Source organism: Haemaphysalis longicornis, unplaced genomic scaffold (genome assembly GCF_048455015.1).
Source record: "Haemaphysalis longicornis isolate Haplotype H1 unplaced genomic scaffold, Haemaphysalis longicornis Haplotype H1 scaffold_6, whole genome shotgun sequence".
Taxonomy (NCBI): domain Eukaryota; kingdom Metazoa; phylum Arthropoda; class Arachnida; order Ixodida; family Ixodidae; genus Haemaphysalis; species Haemaphysalis longicornis.
Genome location: NW_027526407.1, coordinates 158,541,629 through 158,563,985, shown reverse-complemented (window position 1 = coordinate 158,563,985; position 22,357 = coordinate 158,541,629).

Here is a 22,357-nt window from a genome sequence, read left to right as displayed (position 1 = left end):
CCGGTGGACCGCTGGGTTTTGGCTTCTGTGAGGAACGTCCCTACGGCGACACTTTCCAAAGCGGTATGGCGGAAGCCGCATTGTCGCCTTCAGCCATTTGGGCCTCGCTCTCGCACCCTTGCCTTCCGAAGGTCCCGCTTGTGTGGTTTTAAGTGCAATGCACTTCTTAAGCGACCCTGAACTTGCGTCCACCGGCGATGTCCGCATAACATACCCACGTGGGGGATTGGCAAGTTAAGTGCGAATGCACTTCTTAAGCGACCCTGAACCTGCGTCCACCGGCGATGTCCGCATAGCATACCCACGTGGGGGGTTGGTCAGGAATCTCCTCGTCTTCCTTGGCACCGTGGGAGATGGGCGCGCGCTGCCTGGCCGCTGACATGGCACATACCCACGTGGGGGATTGTCCAGGAATCGGGCGTGAGAAGGGCTAATGCACCCATTTAAAGGAGTACTGACACGAAATTTCAAAGCTGAGATCCGCTCTAGCAATCAAGTACAACGACAACACAAATAGGTGTCTTTGAATAAATGCATCTTTCTTTCTTTGTAGTTGTGTGTGTGTGTGTGATCTCTCTTTCGCGAACATTACCGAACCGCGCAAATTCAACTCGTGCATTCGCACTTTCACATTCTTCCCCTCGGGGAAATGCGGGGAATTTTTTTCCTTGTGTTCATATCGGTGATGCCATCATCAGGCTCCTTCCTACCGCCTCCCTGGTTCCTTCCCGGCACGCCTCCTCCCTGCACAGCTTAGTTCTCTCGTGGTATTGGCAAGCGAGCTGTGATAACTCCCGGTAAGCCATTTTCTTTTTGCCATCTTTGCCAGCTTGTACGGCGGGTGACTTCAACGTCAGGAGGTCCTTGAGCTCCGGTGTCGATGCTGGCTCGTCTCCTCTTCCTCCAGCGGCGACTTCCTGCGCTTCAGCTTCAGCTTCAGCTTCAGACTTGTCTGCCCACCGCTCTGGTCCGGTGACGTGGTGTAAGTTTGCACGCACGGCGCAGCTTCGTTGCCAAAACGGAGACAACGAGTGCAGCACGGAACACGGCGCTCCGGTTTAACGCTGCCAGAACTGTGGCACTTTAGGCAGAGCGACAGTCGCCCCGACACGACGACGAGGGCATTGTCCCGGGGGTTCGGAGCTGGTGAGGCACGTCCTTGGACATCACGCCTGCCTTGAGATTGAGCGACACAAGGCGTGTCGTCGAGCCCTTGTCACTGCACCCAGTCCCATGGCAACGGGCTCTTGTGGAGTCACTCACCACACCGAACGGCGAAAAAGAGGCTTGCACCATATAAATGGGCCCACCATAAAGCACCCAGTGCTCTTTCACACGCAGAACCTGATTGTTTGGGTCCATGACCAAGCAGCAGAGGTCCCTTAGTTTCGCTTCGCCAGAACGAACCAACATTTTGCCACTCCCAATGCTCCCAACACTATCATGTTGTGTAGCAGTTCCAAGCGTGGGAGCGCGTCTCGAAAATTTTCCACTCGATAAGGTCTTGCTTTAGCGGCATCGTGAAAAAATACTGCGTTCAAAACAAACCGACCTCATGGCAGTTGAGGCAGAACTGTCTGGTAGTCCTTGGTTTCATTTTCCGTCGTCCTTTGGTGCGACCCAAGGCCGCATTGGGCGTTCCAACTAGGGCGCATGAAATCTTGTGTACGCTCGCTAGCGCTACCGCAAGCAGAAAGCACTGCACTGCCCACGCGCCCTTCCAGAAGAAACAAGAATTAACCCGGTGTTCGCGATGTGAAAGCTACACGTGGTAGCAGGGAGGTGGAACCGTGCGTAGCCGGCCCGTACTGATGCCCTGTTAACGGCGCAGATAGAAACGCGTGACTGGGGAAGATATAGCAAGAATTGAGACCAGCCTAACGTTCGCTGTAATTTGCGTTAAAGAAGAACAACAAAGATTATGTAACAGCAAATAGGACAGGTATATAGGTCTTGCTTTCACCTTTAAACAGCGTAAGCACTCTTTGGTGTCCGAAGAATTTTCTTTTTTTATTCGTTCACCAAATCAGGCGTGTGGGTGTTGAAGTCTTTGACTACAGACACATTGTAGCTGTTTTGTTACAATTCATATCTGTTCTGAAACCACTGGTGTGGTAAGATTGGACTCACCAGCACACCTACTTGCCCTGTCGGGCCACAGACATGAACACTCTCACTGTCATCGAAATTTTCTTTGTTAGAAGCAACTTTGTACGAGTGGTATAGCGTCTATTATTGCAGCAGTCCTGGCAATGAATATTCCCGTGTTCGATTTGTCAAGCTCCTTTCAGAGGTCTCTGAAATACCACCTTTCGCTCCCTAAGGCCACTCCTCACCCCCAACCCTCCGTAGCCTAGAGCCATCCTATCAAATAAATGCTGCAAGGACAGAGAGAGAGAGAGAGAGAGAGAGGGGGAATAAACTTTAATTAATACTGAAACTGCTTGAGAGAGGCGTCCTCATTCCGGGATGCCTTGAGCTCGGGCCACGTCGACAGCCCTTTCGATCAGGTGCAGCTGATCTTCGAGGCCGGAGCTGGCCAAGGCTCTCTCCCAAAGCTCTGTGGAAAGGTGGATGTTAGGGAGGTCTAGGGTGGACTTGTCGCAGCCGCCCAATATGTGTCTGAGAGTCCCGGGCTCTCCACAGAAGCGGCAAAGGGGAGAAACGTGTGTCCGGTCAAAGTGGTGTAGTCTGGTGGGATGCGGGAAGGTGTTGACCTGCAGGGCACGCAATAATCTTTCCTGATCTCTCGGTAGCGATTTGTGTGGCGAAGAGGTTTTACGGGACAGCCTATAGTGTTGCGTGATTTCCTGGTAGGTGACAAGAGGTTGCATGCGCTCGGGCTCGGCTTCGGATTCACCAGCGGTGGCTCGGCGGGTCAAATCTCGAGCCACGAGGTTGGCGATCTCGTTGCCGGGAATTCCGCTATGAGCTGGTGCCCATACAATCCTCACTGGTCTCGTTGGTAGTCTCTGATTGAATAGTCGAAGTGTTGTGAGGTGCAAGCGTCCGTTGGCAAAGTTGCGGCACACCTGCTGAGAGTCTGAGATTGTAACTTTGGCGTCGCTTTGGCGTCGCTTTGGCGAAGCGCAAGTGTTATCGCCGCTTCCAGCGGCTTGGAGAGGGTTGTGTCCGGGAATCGAGATGCTGCACCTGCGCTGCTTATTTAAAACGACGGTGGCTGCCATGGCTTGTCTTCCGGGGTAACACGCTGCGTCTGTGTAGGCGGTAGATGGTGCATCTCCGTACAACCTAAATATTGTCCGGGCTCGGGCTTCTCTGCGATCCTCGTGATGCACAGGGTGCATATTGCGTGGTAAGACGGGCACTATGAAGTGTTTTGTAATGGAGTGGGGTACGTTTCCAGTAAGGAGAGGTGGGTGGCTGAGTGGGGCCGACAGCGCCAGGCGTGAGAGGATGAACCTCCCCGTTTTGGTTGCTCCTAACCTCAATCTTTGGCTAGACAGGTGCGCCTCTATTAACTCCTCGGCCGAGTTGTGGATGCCAAGTCGGAGTAGTCGTTAGGTTGTGGTGCTTGCCGGGAGACCCATGGCTTGCTTGTACGCTTTCCTGATCGGGATGTTGATTTTCTCGAGCTCTGTGGCTTTAAGCAGGGCGTAAGGTATAGCGCACATAATCCTAGACACGACGAAGTCCTGGACAAGGCGAATCGTGTCCGCTTCCCCCATACTCCTGGTTTTGATCGTGACTCGTCGTATCATATGAGTAACCTGGTCTGTTGTGGTTTTAAGCTTTTTGATGAGAAGGGTGTTGGAGCGGTCCGCCTGGAATATCATGCCCAGGATCTCCACGCTTGGAGATAGAAACTACGACAACAGTCATCTTGCCAAGGTTTCTCACAAGCCGATGTATGGCATCAACATCTAGCCCTGTGCACTTCGAAACTTCCACTAGGGCATCAACCGTATTCCCCTTTTTAAAGGATTCAATTTCGGAGATAGGAATTCCAGTAAAGGAGTAGTGCTACCTCAAAGTTTTGCGCGCTAGGTCATGTATGTGAGACGAACTTTAACAGTGTTGTCCTCGGCGTCCTTTGATCTCCGTACAAATGTGCCCGCTCTCCCCCGACTTTTTTTGTTAAGGCTGCATACTCGGACCATTCCTATTCAACCTTGCTATAAACCGTGTCGCCCGACAGCTTGAGAAGGGCACCGCAGCTCGATTCGTCCTGTACGCCGACGATGTCGTCGTCTGGACAGAAGCGGCTGACTACGATGGCAAGGAAGCCATGCAGTCAGAACTTCGGGCTGCCGTTTTTAGCCCAGAACGCTCTATGTGTGCCTTCAACCTGGACCTCTCACCACACAAGACGGAATTTGTCAGCATGAACGGCAAACGCAAAACTGACCTTTTCATATCTTGACCCTTCATTTCGGTGGTACATCAATCTCATCCCAAAACGGAACCGTCCGACTTCTCGGGCTCCAACTGAGTAGCTGCAATAGCCCTCAAGCATGGATTCGGAGCCTTCGTACCACCAGGCGTGTACGATGCATATTATTACTCGCATCTCAAGCAAGTACGGTGGTTCACAGCAGGCCTCATGCGAAACTCTCTCCAGAGCAGTGGCCCATGGCCGGCTAACATACGGTTTTCCAACAGATAACTTTAGCTCTCGACATCTGCGCGATTTGTAAATACTAAATCGTTCTTTGATCCGCACCATCACGAGTCTCCCTCGACACACCAGAAATGATATTCTAGGACAACTCATAGAGGAAACTCAGCTGCGTTTTCAAACGCGCCTGGAATGCTCATCGTAAGGACAAGCAATCCTAAATAAGACACGTTGAACAGCGTCTTCGAGGGGGCACCCTTTGAAGGTACCATCCACCCATGGGAACGTCCACCGATTGGACTCATCAGATGACGGCCTATACGGCACTCCAACCCGGCGGCTAGGGAGCATCTCGTTAGTTGTATACAACAAGGCAAAGCTACTGACGAACAAGATGCTTTCACAGACGCAGCAGTGGCCAACAATGCCGCAGCCGTAGCTTGGACTTGCCCGGAATTTCCACCCCTAGATGGGTCCTGCAATATTTCACAAATCCATGGCCTAGTACCAGACGCCCAACGTTTTGGAATTGCAGGTGCCTTTCAAACCATCCAAGAGAATCGCCCGTAACTTTTTCAAACCAAACTACGCGTAATCACAGACTCCCAAGTGGCACTTCGGGAATTAAATCTTTCTTTCACCCCAAACGCAACTGCCACTACTATACTGAGAAAGATTCAGGAGCTACGGCAAGAATTCGTGTCCGTTCGTTTCGTTTGGACCCCGGCGCACACCGAGGGTGACACAGGGAACAAGTTAGCCAACATGGCTGCCCAAAAGAGTCTCTCATATCCTAATATGGTTTCCGCGGACCCACCCCCACAGGGCGCGACCTGGCCTGAAAACTACCGCAAGGTAGTTTCCTCCCCAGAGTCGTCAGCCGTCAGCTCAGTCGTCAGCGCCCCCAGGAACCATCCCCTGTGGGTTTCCTCACAGCTCTAAAACGTCTCCCCTGAAAAGGAGAAGTTATGCAAAGTATGCAAAGTTACGTTAGACTACGGCTTCTGGACTTCACGGCTGCAACAGCGGCTGGCCGCTCGCTTTACCCCACGCTACCACTCGTATGTCGGAGGCGACAGAGCTCGGATCGGGTCGGCCCTCCCGGTTACAACACGGGGCGGAACTCGTTGATGGAAATGGATCGTTCAAAGACACCAAAGGTGGTGCGGATGTTTCTCTCATCATCTGGTTTTCTCGATGTAACATTTTTGACCTGGCGGAATTATACCCGCGCCGGCACCCTGAAATCGCGCCGCCGAGCACGTGGTCAATATTCTCATTCACGCCGCCTTTTTTTTCACGTAAATGTTAAAGGTAAAAACTGATAATGACAATGTTTAAAACCGAATCAACATGTAAATATTATTGTAGTCAACTGCTCAGCTAAGCTTCCTCTGGCCAGTAATCATATTTTGTATTGTTAAGTCACAGTCACTGAGCGAGTCAAACAATAAATGCTTGACGTACAGAGCCCAGACGGATTAACGGGTTCCTTGTTCACAGTGAACAAAAAAGTTTCAAAACGTCAAACATTATGTTGTCACTTCATCAGTGGCCGCAATCGCGCACCCCGAAACACATATAATATTTCCTTTATTTTCCATCCTTGAAGATGGGGGAGGCAAGGAAAAAAAGCTGTCCAATCATCCACGGCCAGGCCAGAGCGGCTGCGCGCGCCGCCTCCGCTCCAGCCAGGCCATGAATCAGCTTGACTTGCTCCCGCCCCCCAACATAAAATACATTATAACATGTTCAATTTTTCAGCAGTGTACAGCGTACAATAAACACACCGACAAAAAGAAAGGAGAAAACAAAAAAAAGGTGAAATGAACAATCAGCAGTCTTTGCAATAACATAAAGCGCGCTACAGTCCCGGTTGCACGCGTTTTTTTTACATAATACGAAATAAAAGAACAGTTCAGTACAGAAAGAAAAAAATACACTGTTACAATAGGTAAGCACAGGAAAATACATGAAATAAAATCGGTAGCAATCACTTCATTTGATGGTTAAAGAAGGCACGCAATTCCTTGACCGTTGCCCTTTCGATAACAATAGTGTTCGTATGGCAAAAATTTAGCAATTCCGGAAGTTTGTGTTTCAACATTTGGGTTCCATAGTTTGTTCTGCAGACGTCAATTTTCCAGATTTCATTTGTTCGAGTGAGATATGGGTTAATTTTTACGGTGAGAGAGGACAACTGTGTGAGAAAGTTTCTTTGTAGTTTAAGTTCTTTTTTATAAATTAAGGCTAAGCGATAGGAATATAAGTGATATATTTTCATTATATTATGCTTAAGAAAGAGCTCGGCGGAGGAATGGTCAGAAGAGACATTAGAGATATTTCTCAAAATCTTTTTTTGCAAGACATGAATTGTTTGTAGATTTGCGATTGTAGTATTGCCCCACACAAGATGGCAATAGTTAATATGCGAGTAAAACAACGAATTATACAGAATTTTTGTTAACTTCAATTGGCAGTACGGCCTTGTAAATGTAAGTCAATCCGACTATTCGCCATAATTTTTATTTTATATGGTTGATATGCTCGTCCCAAGTCATTTTTTCCGTGAAGATAACCCCGAGTGTTTTATAAGCAGTAACTAACTCTATGGCTGCATTGTTGTCTTAATACTATGCAAAGTAGATACATTTTTGTTTTTTGGGCGAAAAAGAATAGCCTTAGTCTTATTTGTGTTTACTTTAAGAGCATTGTACTCGGTCCATTTGCTTAGTTCAGCAAGGATGTTGTTTGCTCTTGTAGCAAGACTAACAGGTGATGTATCAGAAAACAGCAATGTGGTGTCGTCGGCATATATAATAAATTTTGTGGTTTTGTCTATGTTAGCAATGTCGTTATATATAAGTTGAAGAGTAACGGGCCAAGAATACTACCTTGTGGGACGCCAGATGATAATCTATGTTAGCAATGTCGTTATATATAAGTTGAAGAGTAACGGGCCAAGAATACTACCTTGTGGGACGCCAGATGATAAAGGTATAACTTCTGATGAATAGCCATTAAGGCTTACGTATTGACGTCGGCTTTCAAGGTAACATTTTAGTAACGTTAAACCAATACCCTGGAAACCGTACAATTCTAATTTCTTCAATAGTAGCACGTGATTTAAGTAGTCAAATGCCTTTGTGTAATCTATATATATTCCTAGAGACACCTGTTCGTCTTCAAATGATTTTAGAATGAATTCCTTGTGTTCTAGTAAGGCTAACTCTGTAGAGCAGTTTTTCCGAAAGCCAAACTGTGCGGACCTAAGTATGCTATATTTATCGCAAAAATTTTCCATTCTAGAAAGAATTACTTTCTCAAGTCCCTTTGAAAAGACGGGTAATATTGATACCGGTCTGTAATCTCCCATATCATTTTTACTTCCTTTTTTATGTACGACTGCTACTTTAGCAATTTGCATTCGTTTCGGAAACACTCCCTCAGGTAGGCATAAGTTAAATATATGGGTTAGAAATGGGGTTATTATTTCTAGAACGTATTTAATGGGTTTGATAGTTATCCCATCCGCATCGCGGCTGGCACTGTTACTCAGCCTTTGAAAGATAGCGGCCACTTCTGCGTCAGATACAGGATTTAGAAAAAAGCAGTCTCTGCTTATATGTTCGACAAAACTGAGCGCTCTACCATCGAATTCGTCTGTCGTTATATTGACAAAATGATTATTAAATGCATTAGCTAAGTCTTTTCCTGTCAGTTCTTCATTGTTCGAAGTAATTTTATCAATCGCATTAGTGTGGGCAGTACGATTGAGAGTTTTATTTAGCATTTTCCACGTCAAATCTGTTCTTGTTGCACATGCGGTAAACAGTTCATAAAAATAGTTATTTTTTGCCGATCTAATCTCTTTTGTTAGTTTGTTCCGGAAATATTTGAAAACTTTTAATGACTCGGAATTCCGGTTTTTAAGAAATTTTCTATACAAGTTATCCTTTACTTTGATCTTGCTGAGTAATTCAGGACTAATCCAAGGCTTGCGGATTTTCTTACATGAGCGAAGTCACTTATAGGGAAATGAGTCATTATATATGTTCAAAAAACTGCCCGGAAATAAATTGTAAGCGCTCTCTGCATCCGTTTGTTGCAATATCGTGCTTCCATCAAAGCGTTCTAATTTTTGTTTAAACTCGTTAAGGTTATTTGGCGTCATCTCCTGAAAAAATACTGGTGGTGCTTTCGTGTAACTGAACTTTTGTTTCTGTATGCATAAGTAAATCGCACTGTGATCACTAATATCCGTACATACCGCACCTGCCTTTAGAGAAGTGTGCATGTTCGTGATAAACAAGTCTAACAGAGTAACGGATGAAAGGGTGATCCTAGTTGGACATGTTATAACATTGGTGCAACCATATGAGAGGATTAACTGTTCAAATTCGATCTTCATACTGATGTCCGGTAACATGTTTATGTTAAAGTCGCCGCCTAAAAAAATGTTGTATTTATTTTCACCTGCAAAAGTTAGTAGAGTCTCAAGGAAAGAAAAGAAATTTCTAACATTCCCATTCGGTGGACGGTATACAACCGCTAATATGCTTTCTTTTGCGTACAAAGACAAAATTTCGAAGTCAACGTTAACACAAGAGAAGTCTGATATAACGTCACACATGGCACCTTTTTTAACCATACACCCCCTCCGCGACCGGCACTTCGATTAAGAACAAAATTATTGTAATTCGAAAGACGCAGAACATTACCATCTCCGACGTACCAAGTTTCTGTTAACATAATCACGTCGAACACATCGTTGAACTGGTCAAAAAGTACTTCAAGCTGCGGCATCTTATTTCCGGCGGATTGCGTGTTAAGTGAAGCAAGTTTAACGATTGTGCGCAGTCGCTACCGCAGACCTTGATAAACTCAGAAGGCATTGTGAAGTCCCCCATCGTCTTGATAGAGAGGAACTATCGTGGAAGGTGTAAGAGCGCAGCCGCCTTTACCCAACGTTATCTAATTCACTTTCGTTCCGCACCCTGATCGCCTTCTCTCCATCTTTCTTCCTCAGATACACTTTTCCGTTCGTGAGCCAGGCGTATTTGTACCCATAATTTTTAGCCCAAACTTTCGTTGTTGCTAATAGTAGCCTGTTTTTCTTTGTCAAATTTTCCATAATGTAACATGAGTCATCAGCTTCCCTCAGTTCGCTCTTTTTTTCCAAGAAGGAGTTCCTTGTGGTTGGCTTCACGAATCTTACGATTATGCCTGGCACTTTATCTTTAGCAGACGGTAACCGGTGCACTGCTACAACATCAGTGTCGGCAAGCTGGGGAAGGTGTACTTTCTCCGCTACGGCATTGATCTTAGTCAAGAAGTCCTCATTTTCGGTAACAGGAAGGCCATGAAACTCAAGGTTAAGTTTTCTACTGTGCAGCTCGAGCTCGTGAAGTTCCTGAGCGATTTCGTCCGTTCTGTACGTTTTCTCCCGTTCTTCAATGGCCTCAACCCGGTGCTTCAACTGTTGCACCTCTTTGTCCTGTCTACAAATGTGAGCAAGAATTTCGTCATACTTGCTGGACATCATGTCGACGGACTTCTCAATGTTTTCTACAGTGGTTTTAAGCGTCATGAGGCCTTCAAGCTTTTCGTTGACAGCTAGCATTAGGCTCGCTACATTTACATCTTGCTTCTTCGGGTTTTCGCCCTGACTGCCTTTCCACTTCTTTCCCTTGCTTGTTTGGCACTGCCATGACTTTCGCCATGGCTTGCCTTTAGACTTGTACGTACTTTCAGCAACGTTGGAGCATTTCTCCTACACAACCTCTCCTACACAACCTCTCCGCCATTTCCATTCCCTCTGCACCAAATCGCTGTCTCCGTATTTCGGTTGCAACTGCTTCACAGAATGGCTTTCAGATGATCCCAATGGATGCACTAACCTCCTGATTTTAAGTTTGCATGTTACACTCGAGAATGTCCCGTGACCTGTGACGGGTTCTTTTTTTTAGCAAATACGCCGACATACTCGCCCACTACCCGCGTCGGGCGCCAACAATACCCAGCACACCACCCACACCTATCCAGAAGTGAAGCTACAATATTCCGACGGATGCATACGAACTCTTGCCCCCCCCCCCCCATGCCCTACTCCATGCAATGTACCCCACCCTTTACCCCGCATCTTCCAGATACTGCCCCCGCCCTGCACCCTATACCATTTGGTAAGGGGAGTAAACAAACCCCGTCGCTTATTTCTAATCCCCAACCTACATACGAGCAGTGGGTGGCACAGCTGACCAGCTCCGACCTCTCCTCCCAGTGTAGCATGGAGGAGAGGTCCCGGGTGGGCAGCGCAGGCCAGGGTATCCCGGACTAGAGGAAACCCCCTACCAGGCGGGTGCCCAGACATCAGCACCTAAGGCTCGCCTAAATAAAGTTTATTCCTCGCTCTCCTTCCCCTGTTTCTAATACTGTGAGACCTTGCGGGCTGTTGGAGAGTGGGAATACAATGCATGCAAAGTTCACACAAACAATGCTTTCAATTTTTTAAAAAAAAAACGTCAACTGTATTGTTGATAGAAAAGACACATGGGTACAAGTTGTTCCACTCATCAATGGTTTTGAAAACGAAAAAGGAGTAATAACATAAGAGTGATTAGTTCACGGCGAAACTCTTCCATGAGGCTTCAAGTACAAACTGGGACGCAAGTTCAGCTTATTGTTAGAAAGTTGATTTTAAAATTTAGGGCTTGGGATTTTCAGTGCCCAGCCAGTTTAGTGAGAAGAGCCTTGGAAACATGGCGGTTGCCGAGTGTTTTGTGGTAGTCAGAAGGACTAAACCTTACCACTGTTCGTCGAGTCGGTGCTAATTTATTTATTATGTATTGAGGATGTGGGCCACAAATTATACTAGCATACTATAGATTTGGTCGAAAAAAGAAATGTATTTTTTTAGCGTACTATCTGGAGCAGTATCCTTTAATTTGCGTCTTCACAAACCAAGCCTGCGCTGGGCAGATCCACTATGTTAACCCTCGCAAGTTTTCGACATGTTCATTCTAATTAAGGTTACTAGCGATTGCTGCGCCAAGATGTTTCAGCTTTTTAGAACGCCTAGTTACATTGTTATTAACAGCGTATGAAAACATCAGTGCGGTTTTCTTATTCGTGACTTCCATAGAAGCATATTTGTCCAAACTGATTTGCATATGCCATTTCTGTGGCGTAAGCTACAATGGCCGAGGTTGAGCAGTTTTGCGTGGACCCTAAATGACCGGGCTGCGCAAGCGTGTGGTACATCGGATTGGATTGGATTGGATTGGATTAAATTGTATTCTAACCCGATACAATTGGACTACGGATGTGTAGAGAATTTGGTCTGCACATTCGCTTGTCTGCGCATTCCAGAGGAGGGACGTCATAGCCGCGGCAGACGCACTGGCGCCAACGCATGCCCAGCTGTGCGCCTCTGTTGTGCAGTAGCCAAGTCTGACGCTCCGCCGGAGCCTCTTGATAGCCGTTTCACGTGGCTCCTGCAGAGCCATGCTGCGCATGCGCCAGGAGCAGGGACTGTACTCGACTGGACAGGAATGAACTGGACTGGATTGTATTGGACTGGACTGGACTGGACTGGACTGGACTGAGCTGGGTTGGATTGCTCAACCTGAGCTCACGCTACGTTATATCCTGGCAAAGCCGAGCTAAGCAACTGCTATTTTTTGCACCAGTTATAAATTCGATATAAAGAATGATTTCGTTGCTTTTGATGGGAAGTACTGTTAACACGACAGTCGTCGACAAACAACCGCACTTCAACCTTCGGATCTGCATCAGTTGAAATATCACTAATGTACTGTAGGAACAACACTGCACCCGAAACGGACCGCTGAGGTACACCTTATGACACAGGAAGCAAACTGGAGCGTTCACCATCTGTCTCAATAAACTGTTGTTTATAGCGCAAATTACACTGAATCAGTCTTATAATTTGTAAGTTGATATTGTACCCATGAAATTTTTCAATGAGCTTGGTACGGCTGACCCCGTGATATTTAATTGATAAATCAGAAGCGATGACGTGAGCTTGTCCGCGACAATAGAGTGCCTCTGCAAAATTGTGTATGGTATTAAATAATTGCCTCACCGTTGATAGGTGCCTTCAAAAACAATGTTGCTTGCTGTAAAAAAAATTGTTCTTTCTATGTATTTGACTAGGAGTTTACAAATAACATTTTCCATACTTTTGCAAGCCGTACAAGTTCAAAGTTCGAGCTGAAAGTGCAACTTTACGCCGGAGAGTGCCGGACCCTTCCGCAAGGTTCATCTGCCGTCGTATACTTCCAGCACAAGCTTGTACGAGCAGAAAAAGGACGTAATCCAGACGCTTCTTCTTTTGTACACACTGTTATAAAAAAACAGGAAGACGTGTCAGCTTTGCGGTTTATTCCCCCTCTTTAGCCCCACATGATGGCTTTTCATATGGCAAGCACCTGCTCACGGCTTCTTGGCCCTTGGCTCTAGGCGCAGGTGCTCATTGGTCGCGTCACATTACGACAGGATGAAGTCCGTCAGGGGTTTACGTTCGCTCCCTTCACAACTCAACCGCTTGCGAGTGCTAAGCCCCGCGGACCGTTTCGCGTCCTGTGCCCGGACTTTACGGAAGCCCTGACATTACCGCCTTCTTTACAGCATAAGTCGTTTCATGTCGGGACCGTCAGTCTTCTAAAAACTCCGTTTAGTTTTGTTCCGTGCTTTGTCTTGAAACGTATTTCTGCCCCTGGCTTGTTTTCTGTCATCTCTGCTAGGCGGCTTTTGGGAGCCATCCGTGTCCTATTTTTCGCCTGATACTCTTTCCGCCACTTACCGAGTCTTGTCGCTAGAAAATCTTTTTTCTTTAGCCGCTTGGTTTTTTGCAAATGTATTGTTGTTTCCACACGGCCTCCTTTTTATTTCGTTTTTTTTTCTGTTTTTGTCTTGCCTAAATTGTGTTCCAACATTATTTCTTCTGCCGTCATTGTCCTTCCAGTCCCTCCTTATCGGACGGAGGATTTTATTGCGACCGACTCCTTTCTTTCCGGCTGTCAAGTCGTCTATATTCTTTTTGTTCTCCAGTATAGCTACATCTATCCAGCTCGCTGACACTTCTTCGTGCTTGTTCTTGTTTTTTCTTCCGTCAGCCGCCCAATCTGTGCACTTTGTTTTTGTACGACACATGTCAGCGGCCATCACGTCTACCGGGCGTCGTGGAAGCGAAGGGGAGGCGTCCGCCGCCGAGATTAGCCCCTGCTAAGCCTACTTTTCTGTCGCTGCGCTTGCATGGTTGGTTGTTGCCTTGCACTTGGCACCTCCAAGATTCTACCCAGTGGATGTGTTCGTGCTCACGATCTGTTTACAAGTGCCCGGCTGGGATCCTCGCGTGCCCTGGTCGTTTGGCCTCTAAGGATTGGGGTTACTTTGGCGTTATTAGCAAATGCTTGTCTTCGGCAAATGTCGGGGCTTCCAGCGATGGCTGTTAGAGACCTTTGCCCTTTTATAAGCCGCACGTCTGTTCTCATCACTGAGTTCCGTAAACGGTCATGAAATACGGCTGCAAACGTTTCTGGGCCGAAATGCGTATTGAATATAATCATAGTATACATATTCGCGAAAATATGCATCGAGACAATAAATCGCCGCACTGCGCTCTGTGGGGCAGAAAAACTGAATTTAAAAAATTGATTGGTCTTATCCCCTGCAGAACTAGTGACAGCCATTGTTTATTGTAACAAGAACATCTCAGAACCCTTACACGGTTGGGAAGGAGAAGCTAAGGCCGCACAGTCGAATTCGTAATAAAAAACCGACCGACTCATTTGATGGAGTGATGCAACTAGAGTAGCCATACTTTGACGAGCCTGCTAGGACAGACAGAAAGTGAGCCAGCAGACCAGTAAAACACAATCAACCGAACGAAGTCGACAGGAGGAACAGCAAGAAAACTACAGAACGATACCCTACACCTGTCGGGTGCCGTAATATGGATGTTGAGATGGTGGGGCGCCACCAACAGGTCTTCGAAGGGCACATCAGGCCTCCTTATATAATTATATTTCTTGTAGTTTCTGGTGAACAAGGTTGAACACTGGGCAGTTTGTGCAACGCGAAACCTTCATGTCGCCATGGTATGCATGGCATGGTATGCATGTCGCCATGGTATGCATGGTATGCTGTCGTTTATTTTAAGGGTATGGCCCGTTATTTGCAGACGTTTTAAATCTACATTCCAAAATTTGAATCTGTATTTGCAGAAACAAAAGCAGTGAGCATCTTTTACTAAATAAACGTCGTTAACTTCGGACGTCTACTTGTGTTTTCTGGAAAATTGGATAAAGGTGTTTTTTGCGCTATCTTGAGTGTACATGTGCGAACCTTGCCACCTATGCTAGTGGCGGGGATAGTTTCTTAGTTATTATGCTTTCTCCTCATTAGCCCTGTTTTGGAAGAATGCTTTGTCGTAGAAGCTTTGTCCCCATGTGCTGAAGACATGCGCCAAAAGAGGGATGTCCAACTGGAATCGACCCGAACCGAAAAGCGGAACCAAACCGCTATTTGTGACGGAAAAGATCTTCAAGACAAGCCGTTATTTTTTTAGCACGCTGGATGCGAACCCCAACTCAACCAAAAAAAAAAAAGAAATAACGGTTACCGGTTCACGACGAAACGGTTCGACCATCCACTGCTGATAATGCGCAATAAACACGATTCTGTCCTTTTTCTTTTTCACACAAATGGTTTCTTAATGTCTCACGCGCTTTCCTCATCAAATCGATCAACATGATCTGTTCACCGTTACAACTGTGAGGAAAGGTACGCGCTCCAGTGTTGCTATGGTATGCTACTACTGCTAGCATGAACAGGACCCAAGGTGGAGAAAACGAAATTTCTAACTCTCGGCAGCATTAAGGTGGTATGAGACATCGATTTGGCCCTCTCCTATGCGCTACTGTGTTAGGGCAATCGGGCCTCAAGATTGCTGCAATGAGCTGCGGCGAAGCCCAACACGCGAAATTTGCGTACTTGTTGCATTTCATAATTATCTTCAACAAGATCGCATACCTGCAAAGTGTAAATATGGGACAAGTGTGGCCAGTCCGTTGGCTGGTGCCCATGGGGATGCGGGTTAAATCCCCGCATCCGGGTGCCGGTTTTCCGATGTATAAGAAAAACTAAAACTTTCAGGAGTAGATTTAGACGCACGATAAATACTCCTCAGGTAGTCTAGATTCTTTTGTCAGCCTCCCATACACGGTGTACGTCATAGCACTGGAGTAGCTTGCATGCATAACCCCCACCAATATTTCTGAACCGTGTGTTTTTACGGTAAAACCAAAAATTCAGGGCCCACCACACGATTTTAAATTATTCCACGCTGAATTCTGGCACTAAAAAATTTCTCCTTTCTTCTGCTGCCTTCACCATCGAGTAAGCAAAACAGCAGATGTAGATTTTGCACTGGACTTTTCGCAACCAAAGGTGTCATCCGCGACGCTGTGGTGCCGGTAGAATCGCCAGTGTTTCAGGACTCGTAGACCGTACAAGTTCGCGTTTTTTAACGTGTCCGTATAAGGATAATAGATATGCCAAAGAAACCCATTAGCGTATTCTATGCACCGTTGTGGGAGACTGAATCTTTCAACCTTGCAGGCACTCGTATTTTGTCTCGGTAGGAAAAATAGTACTAAAGAACACCACGCGTGGGAAAAGGCAGGCCCGTGCAGTAGTGTACCATTTGCCCAGCGCTTATCCTTTCTGCTCGCTCTCCTGTTTTGTCTCTTTCAGCGCTGCTTTGTTTTCGAAGATACACTTTCACTTACAGGCCTAACTTGCTACTCTGTTACTCCTGCTATTCATTCCGAAAGAGGAGGGTGCGGGGCGTCTACTGTAGCCAGGAAATTAGAAAGCGTCTTTCCAAGCGCCTGTATCTGTGTTTCTTGTCTCTCTTGTCCCGTCTAGTTTGCGCCACGTTTTTAACTTTGTTTGAACTATGTACCAACTAGCTCAGCAACAAGTTTTGTTAAGTCGTATTCCAAGAGAGCTTTATCTAGTCATTCATGCGTTCAATGACTCTTCCACTTGCAATCAAATAATCTAAGGTTCCGCCAATTATCGGATGGAACGGGGGCGGTGGTCAGGCAGAACAGAGACGTATTTATGGTGACGCCCACATCTGCAATAGCTTCTTTAAAACGCATTCCAATTATCAGAACAATATAAAGTCCTACTGGGTTAACCAAAGCTCAGTTTTTACAAGAGTCTGGCTTGCCACCTAAAAAAGGTGACTGACCAAACAATAGAATTTATATACAGCATTTACGTGGCCACTGTAGAACGTTTTCTTATGCTGCAACCGTTGAGAAAAAGTACAGCGCTGGTACTGAAACACATCTACTGCTATGGTACGGAGGGGGCTTACGGCTATGAAGGTCTCACTCTAGGGGCTTGAAGTTCACGGTGACGGGTGAATCCAGAAAGGAGATTGTGATTTCAGCATCAACAACAACAAAGGAAAGGGGCGGGAGAATATATTTCCATGGAGAGCCTGACCCTTGTTGGTTGCTTCAAGTAGTCTCTAGGACAACATAACGTGGGCTGGCATGTAGTTGGTCACTACTTCACGGGTTTTCCCTAATTTCTGTCCTTAATTGATAACTACTGTCTGTAAAATTGCGCAACTTCTAAAGGAAACAGCAAACTTTTCAATGCATCGAAATTCCATTAAGTTCTTGGTCTCCTTAAACTACCAACATTTTTCTCCCACTTCGGCGGTAGTTTAACTCCCCGAACTGGTTCGGAACATTCTGAATCGCTTCACGAACCGGAACCGGGGTGCTATTCCAGAAGGCCCCAGTTTGAGCGAAACTCGGGGAAGGCGGAGTGTTGGTGATAGTAATATTAAGCGCATAATAATATTTCAGGGCAGGGTTAAAAGACAAAAAATACGATTCATGCTATTTGCTGATTATTGAGGAGACGTAATCTGTCCAGGACAGCGCGCACCAAGGATGCGCCACTAGGGCGTGGCGCATCTTTCAGTGCTTTCTCTCGCTCCACTGCTGCACTGGCGGCTACTTGGTGCAAACAAATCCAGTTACTCCATTTTATTGTACTTTTACTTTATTAATCTGTATTTTACTACAAAGTTCGTTTTATTTTTTATTCCAGGCGTGGGTATGAGCTTTTTGTGTGAATTTTTTCGTCCTAAGAGGTAGTTTCTGGCGTCGGTGGCGCACAGTGCAATCACGTGACAAGGACAGACTGACAAAAAAAACACAGGGAGTAATGGAAACGCGCCAAATTCCAAACAGTTCCTGCTCGTATTGCGTTATCGAGACCCTCCGCTAATCGACGCAAAATTTCCTCGGCGCGGTCCAGTCTGCTTACGTGCTTTTAAGGCGAAAGCCTGGCGATACGAATTAGCAACTTCATTTCTAATGCATTCTATTTGCCCCTTTTCCCCCCTTTAGTTTCTTTGTCTTTTGGCAGGGATTACTTTAAACGGCTTCTTTTCGGATAGTACGTGCTTGCCTAAGTTCCTTCTCTTCATTTACTGGTCTTAGTGTGCAAGCAGGCTGGAACACGCCACAGCCTCTCTAGAATCGGGATTCTGCGAGGGTGGTGTGCATGTGTCCTACTCCCGTGACATCTTGTCCAGGTGTCACGTGGCACGCACTATTCTGCGACTGTTACTGTTCAAATTCAGTGTTATGAGTTTTGCAAACAGGGCAAGTTAGTTCCTCGAAGACTTAAGTGGGGGCGAATCCCCCAAGTGGCCATGTGTTACGATAAAAGAAATAGTAACAAGGACGAGTACTTTTTAAGATTTGTTTGCTTTATTTCATTTTGCTCTTCACTCCCCTTGTTCAAAGAAACTCTCCACAGTCGCTTTTTTTTTTTACATAGAGTTCAATCTCCTAGCAACCCTCACTTCCTTCGCACCCTTCCCACTCCCGCTTACCCTCCCTCTGGCGTAACGCGGTTACTTTAATTCTCAGCATGGAAAGCGAGTAAATCGCTTTCCATGCTCTGCTTCCAGCCATACGACGGCGACGCTGAACAAAACCCGTTGAAATGTGTAAAGATCGCCACTGGCAATATGCACGCAACGTTGATTGTATTGTAGGGAGGATAATGAACAGATGAAACTCGCCATCAAGCTATCGGGGTATGCGCGTACCAGCGTCAACTATGTGGAAGAGAAAGAGAAAATTATGTCCAATCCAGACGCGGATATATACTCTAAAGATGTGTCAGGGAAAAAGATGAACCCCATAAGGCGCATGCGGGAAAAACGAGCTGGGATATCTTAACGCTCGGAGAGAGAGAGAGAGAGAGAGAGAGAGAGAGAGAGAGAGAGAGAGAGAGAGAGAGAGAGAGAGAGAGAGAGAGAGAGAGGCACTTAAAAAAAGACCTCTCAGCGAGGGAGGTGGCCGGCAGCAGGAGCTCTGCAGCGAACTAACTTCGGGGGGCCCGGGCTATGATCATCTTTTGATCTCCGGGTCAGACCAGCTCACCGCTGCCTCTCAGAGCTCCGAATAATTGATTTGAGGGAGGGAACTATATGGGCAAGCCCATATGTGATGTTGCACCGTGGCCTTGTCTCCGCATAGTGGGCAAAAGGGAGAGGGATAAACTGAGGGGTGTATGTTATGTAGGAGTGCCCTATTGGGAAGAAATTCCTTCTGTGCGAGCCTCCGTAGTCTTTCTTCCGAGTAAGTCAGTGAGGGGTGGGCCGGTGGGTATTTGAGGCGAGAGAGGCGGTAATGAGTAGTTATTTCCTGGTACCTCAGTAGACTATCGTGGGCTGATCTGGATCCGTGAGAGGCCACAGAGGTGGGGCACGCCCGCGAGGTGAGTGCTCGGGCTGTCGTGTGTGCCACCTCGTTACCCCCAAGCCCAGAGTGGACAGGAGTCGAAATCAGCTCAACTACGGTAGTATGTGGTCTTTGAAAGAGACGTTTTAGGGCCTGGGGTGAGATGGCACCCGCAGCAAAATTTCTAATGGCCGTTTTCGAATAAGAAAATATGATTGAGGGCGGTGGCCGACTTGCAAGGGCGACTGCGATTGCCGCATCTTCCGCCGTAACCGGTTCTGCCGTGCGGATCGTAAGAGAAGTGAGTGGCGAATTGTTTGGGGCAGTGATGAATGCTATAGCGAATGTATTTCGGCGCCGATATTCAGCTGCGTCAAGGTACAATGTGTCTGGACGTATCGGGTACTCTTCTGCAAGCACTTTGGCGCTGTGCATCCTCCGGCCCCGGTGTGCATCAGGGTGCATATTTCGAGGGAGGGAGCGGATATTGATGCTAGCGTAAATTTCCATTGGGACAGAAGACTTGGAAACTGTGATGATTGGCGCTTTGAGTTGGAGGCGTTGAAGGATATTCTGTCCGGGAAGTGCTTTGGTTCGTCAATTAAGTTGTCCAATACGGTGCGCTTCTATGAGCTCCTGTGCCATGTTGTAGGTAGCGGTGGCTTTAAGCCCGGAAGTGGAAGTGCCGGATGGGAGTTGTAAGGTAACCTTATAGATTTCTTGTATCAGACAGTTTACTTTCCTTAGGTCCGCGTCAGTTGAGGGGAGGCACGGGAGCGAGTAAGTAATACAGCTGATTATAAATGCTTGGAATAAACGTAGTTGACCAGCTTCTTTAACGCGGTTATTTCGGGTAGCAATTTGTTTATTAACCCAATGGTTTGGGTGACGTCAGAAGAAAGTTGAAAGTCCGCAGTAGTTCCAGAGCGATTTATAGTGAGTCCGAGAATTTTGATTCTTGAGACAATCCGTATAGGGGTTCACTCAATGTAAACATGAATATTTGGATTCCAATGTGGTCATTTCTTGGAGGGTAGAAGCAGCAGCTCTGATCTTGCGGAGGAGCAATGGAGGCCAGAGACGGCAGCGCCCGCTACAACAGCTGTCGCACGAGCTTGGGGGATTTCTTCTATTTCGGCACCACTTCCACCTTAGTCCAGAGTGTAATATCGCCCGCATGGTGAAGATTTGGTATTTTGTTCAGTGCTTGCGGAATTTGAAGTAGGGCTGAGGTAAAGAGTAGCGGTGAAAGCACTGCTCATTGCGGTGTTCCTATCGGTGGTAGGCTAAATTGTTCCGTTTCTAGAGGGCCAGGAGCGTCGCTGTTCGTTAGGTGAAGAAGGCTGTAATGTAGTTGTATGTTTTAATGCTGGGGGAGATGGTAGAAAGTCCCTTTCATATTGCCTGATCCGTGACTCTGTCAAAGGCCTTTGCAAGATCTAAGGCTAGAATTGCAGGTATGTCTGCCCGCGGTGGTGTGGCTAGGATGTCATGATGAAGTTGAAGATGAATGTCATTAGTTGAGAGCCCCGCACGAAAGCCAAACATTGTGGATGGGAGAGAGTTTCTTTGATTTGTGAGTTTGAGGAGGCGAGAATGTATGATATTTTCTAGAAGTTTTTCTATGCAAGATGTGAGTGATATTGGCCTAAGGTATTCAATGCTCAAGGGTTTCCCAGGCTTAGGAATTAAAGAGATGTTTGCGTGAGTCCAGATTTGAGACAGGGTACCTGCTTTCCAATGTTGGTTAAACAAGAAGGTAATGTGGTAACAGAGTTGTCGTTTAGATTATGCAACATTTGTTAGTTACTCCATCCTTACCCGGGGCTGAGTTAGTTTCGAAATTAACAAGTGCTGCCCTGGCTTCCGCCTCCGTGATATCTGCACCTAGGTGCTCATTATGCACTCCCCGATAGTCTGGAAGGGGGCGTTGTTCACCACTGGAGATGTATTTCTCTTTGAGAGTGATAAGGAACCAGGGAAGCTGTGTATTAACTGTGTCATGCGATGAGCTTGTGCTATTATGGACTGAGACGGGTCGATTGGGTGTCTAAGCAGGGACCATGTGCGTTTCATACTGAGTGTTCCCCTTAATTGATCTCAAGTTTCTCCCCATCTACGGGACCTCCGTTCCTATCGGCTTCACCCCTGCGAATAAAGCCTCTCAACCGGCTACCGGTGAGTCGACTGTCTCCTTGACAGCATTTGTAATACGTATAAGCTGTCCTGCCAGTAAAGTTTTCACAAGAAAGACACGTCACGCAACCACTCGATGGAGTCTGTCGGTCGCGCTGATGATAAACAAAACCCACGGTCATGCAACGCTTCTTTCGAAAGTGTTTTACGAGTAGACGATAACTGAAGCGCACGCTCCGAATGCAGATGGATAGACGCGCGCTAGGAACCGGCGGAAGCCATGTCCGCCAAACCACCTAAAAAAAGGCGAGGTCTGCGAAACACCTCTCCACTGATTATATTGTGACACACCCGCTGACGGTCGAGGTGACGGTCGATGGTGCGGTCCCCACCAACGCTTCTGTAGAAGCTGGCCGTCGCGTAAAACCGCAGCGCACACCAAACTTGCTCCCCGATGGTGATGGGGTGAATGCCGCCTCTAAATCATCGCAAACGGGAGTCTGCCCACTTTTAGTGGGCGAAGCATTGTAGCCACGAAGTCGTCACTTGATGCCCGCTAGCAGCGACAAGAACTTGGCACAAAATAAAAATGAAGTCCCGAGGCCACCGTCAGCCAATGATGCCACAGTCGCGGGGGTGTTCGGTCCGAACTGGAATTCACTGTGGTACGAGCCGACAGGAGAGGCCAAGACGGAGCGATTTTCCCACGGGAGCCTTTTTTATACACCGCGAAATCATAGTCGATGACAAATCACACAACTTCGACATCTAAAACGCACCCGCCAATGCTCAAAAACGCTCTTGACCCGGGACGATATCTGATAAGCGCCCA